Source organism: Leucoraja erinacea, chromosome 1 (assembly GCF_028641065.1).
Source record: "Leucoraja erinacea ecotype New England chromosome 1, Leri_hhj_1, whole genome shotgun sequence".
In the NCBI taxonomy this organism is placed as follows: domain Eukaryota; kingdom Metazoa; phylum Chordata; class Chondrichthyes; order Rajiformes; family Rajidae; genus Leucoraja; species Leucoraja erinaceus.
Window position 1 is genome coordinate 35,937,026 of NC_073377.1, and position 3,926 is coordinate 35,940,951.

Genomic DNA, 3,926 nt, shown 5'->3' on the forward strand with positions numbered 1-3,926 from the left:
AGACTCAGTTATTGAATTTTCAAATTAGTTATTGAAATTCAGCCATGATCTTGATGAATGGCAGAGCAGGTTCAAATGGACAAATCTTCTGCCCCTGCTACCACTTTTTATCACTGCCTCGGAGATTTGGAAGAGCGGAATTAAATTAATGGATTTGGTCAAAATAAACTTTTTTGGTTTGTCTAAAAGTAGTCCGCCATAAACTGTTCAGTCATAAAACTCATAAAGTAAAATGCTTCTACATATCATAGACCTGTCCCCATCACTAATGGTGGTGTGCCTTAGGGGTCGGTGCTGGTCCCGTTACGGTATGTCATCTACATCAATGATTTGGATGAGATGGGAATGGTTAAACAAGGGAGATCAAGTGGTGTTCAGGGGAGGGGATGAGGTTTCAGCGAAATGGTCGGTCAATGCTTGGCCTGACATAGGTTACAACCTAGGGAGTTGTGTTGGAGGTGGTGAAATGGTCTCTGCGAAAAGACTGGGGTCGGGCAGAGTTGATGGAGGAGATAGGAAGGTGACTCCTCTGTGCAGTTAGTACCAGGGTGGGATGATTTGTTGGAGGCTTATACGGGAGTTATCTATCAATATCCCTCCTGGGATAAATAAAGTTCTATTGCATCATATTATTGCATCATATTATGTGTTGTATGTGACGGCTGATGGGGCGAAAGGTGAGGACTCTGTCACTGTTGCGACTAGAGGAAGGGGGAGGAAGAAGTGTAAGTTAGATTAACTAGATCGCTGTGGCAGTCAGCAGGATTATAATAGATGTCAGTCAGTAGTCTATCTCCTGTGATGAAGGCAGTGTAATCAAGAAACGAATGGGAGATGCCGGACCAAGTGCAGGATCAATCAATCAATCAATCAAAGGCTTTATTGTCATTCAAAAATACACCAACAAATGCAAGTCTGAACACAATTTCGTTGCACCAGGCTCACCAGAAAATTGGTAGTGAAGTTAATGAAATCCGTGAGTTCTGCATGGGTGCAGGAGGTAGTACCGATGCAATCGTCAACGTAGCAGAGATAGAGTTTCGGGATAGAGCCAGTGTACACTCGGAACAGGGATTGTTCGACATACCCTACAAAGGCCTCAGAGGTCTGATTGCTTTACTCCTTTTCCTCATATGCATGTTTGTAAATCAATGCAAGGATTTTGATATCAGTGAGATTATTGTGCAGTTATAATAAATTGACACTTTAAGATATCAATCGCAGCACATTTATTTAATATATTTCTATAAACTACAGAATCAGAGCTGTCTTACTGTGTTATCATAATATAAATTCAAAAGATGATAGTCAAAGACAATATTTTATTTTTAAAGCCACATTAACTTTAAAGAGAGTCCTTTTAATATTTTAAAACCTCGTGAATAATAGGTTTCCTCCTATTAACTACTTATGCTCATACAAAGAGGCTATACATTGCTACTTCAAATAACTTTATGTTATTACTAATGGAAAATGCATCACAAAAGACATTTAGTTGCATTTCAAAATACATTACAAAAGGTAAATGTATACCATTTCACAAAGCAAATCACTGAAATTTCAAACATATCTTTCATGATTTCTCACAAAGCCTTCAACCATGTTTCCTGATCTATTGTGTAATCTTATTTGCCATTTTTTTACAATCAGCAATTATAGGTCGCTCTAGGAGATACACACCTCTCCGACATGTAGATACATTGAAAATATTGGGCAAACGTTACTTTATGGGACATTTCAGTCCATGGTTCCCCAGGCACTCTTCCCAAATACATTTAGAAGCTACACTTCTCACTTTTAGATTTTATTTTGTCCTCTGACCAGTAGTTAGTACCATTCATATCAGTCATATCTTACTTCTAAAAACAGACCCTCAATGTATTAATTTCTCCACTTCCCCATTCGATAACCTGGTCACCATTCACAATACAGTCTGCTCGCTTCGCGGGCATGTTGAGACATGAATTCCTCCCCAACCGGCAGCAGTTAGAGAAAACCGACACACTTTTTCCAGCCATCCTCTGTAGCTTTGACTTCGGCGTTCAGGTGGACCGCTGAAACATCTTGCTGACAGTATTTAGCATGAGCTGCAGGACGTTAAACAAATCCCCGATGTTTCTCAGCTCCATGGCACATTCCTTGACAACCTTTGGATCGGGCACTTAAAAACAAAGCAAAAAAAAAAATGATACATTTCAATTGCTGTCTAATGACGACCATGTACTTTAAAAAAAAAGATCCGATCCAGTGAACGCAAAATGGCCCTTAATATTGCTTAAAGTAAAACAGCCCCAATCAAACTGCGGAGCCCAACACTTGATAACTTGTTCACCTTTCTAACTCCATCCAACAATCTGAAGAAGGGTCTCCTTTACTCCAGACCCGCTGTGTTACTCCAGCATTTTGTGTCTATCTTCGGTGTAAACCAGCAGCTGCAGATCCCTCCCACACAATCTAAATTCAACATTTGACTTTTAAAACAAACAGCGATAGTTGCTGCCTTTACAGCGCCAGAGACCCGGGCTTGATCGTCACTAAAGGGCGCTGCCTGTACAGAGTTCGTATGGTCTTCCCGTGACCTGCCTGGGTTTTCTCCTGGAGTTCCTAAGACGCACAGGTTTCTAGGTTAATTAACTGGGTAAAATTGTAAATGTGCGGAGATCGCTGGTCGGCGGGCCAGTTTCCACGCTGAATCTGCAAATTAAATTAATTGCTGGGTAGGAACAGAGGAATGAAGCTGTGAGCATGAACGGGGCAGGTCTGTCACTCTGTCGCTATGCTGGCCGGCGGCAGGAGTCCCGCCAGGACCGGGACTGGGACTTTTTCCCGGGCCACTCACCGTTGTAGGCGGCCGGAGCCCTGCGCTTCCCCGACATCTCCATGCGAACCTTCATCGTCGTCGCTTGATGCCTCTGCAGCTCGGGTGAATGCTTTCTTTCGGGTCAGGCTTTCTTTAAAATATCAAAAATTCTCGAAATACCCTATTTGCGTTTTTTAAAAAAATGGATACAAGAAATGCAATCAGTACATGTCTGATTTGACATTCAATGTGCCATACAACATTATTCTGTTTACAAGGAACTCGTCAATGCCATCCATGTACAATGAACCTCACACACTTACTGTAACACACTCTGGAACCGAATACATTCTCACTTCCAACCAGCTTTATTTATTTAAAAGCGCAGATCTATTTTTAGAAAAGCTACGTATCGAGGGGACGTCATATCTGTTTTGTCATTAATCATCACGGCAGCTTTGCGGACGCTCATTGCGAGACGCACAGAGGAAGCAGACAAAGCAAAGCTTCGTGGAAAAAAAGCGGCCCGCAAAGCACCTCAGTTTTTTCACTCTTGCCATGTTTGAAAGTCTCTGCTGCAAATCACTCTCAAATCAATTCCACTCCCTTTTTTTGATCTGTATAGATGGTGTGTGTACTTTGATCCCAAGTTCATTTAAACATGATAGACACAAAATGCTGGAGTATAGGGGTTGGACAGGCTAGATGCAGGAAGATTGCTCCCGATGTTGGGGAAGTCCGGGACAAGGGGTCACAGCTTAAGGATAAGGGGGAAATCCTTTAAAACCGAGATGAGAAGAACTTTTTTCACACACAGAGTGGTGAATCTCTGGAACTCTCTGCCGCAGAGGGTAGTCGAGGCCAGTTCGTTGGCTATATTTAAGAGGGAGTTAGATGTGGCCCTTATGGCTAAGGGGATCAGAGGGTATGGAGAGAAGGCGGGTACCAGAGGGTATGGAGAGAAGGCGGGTACGGGATACTGAGGTGGTTGATCAGCCATGATCATATTGAATGGCGGTGCAGGCTCGAAGGGCCGAATGGCCTACTCCTGCACCTAACTTCTATGTTTCTATGTTTTTAAATCTAGAAACAGAACTGACCTGGCAGATCCATTGTTTCTGCCTGC

At 42.6% G+C, this 3,926-nt stretch overlaps 1 long non-coding RNA gene across 1 annotated transcript; it reads right to left on the reverse strand.

The window, feature by feature from the left end:
* Window positions 1-1,214: 1,214 nt before the first annotated feature.
* On the reverse strand, window positions 1,215-2,833 carry LOC129695655 (uncharacterized). Its single transcript, XR_008723206.1, has 2 exons — window positions 2,333-2,833; window positions 1,215-2,161 (listed from the first exon to the last, which is right to left on the reverse strand). It is a non-coding gene; the product is annotated as an uncharacterized LOC129695655 (long non-coding RNA).
* Between the last annotated feature and the right edge of the window lie 1,093 nt (window positions 2,834-3,926).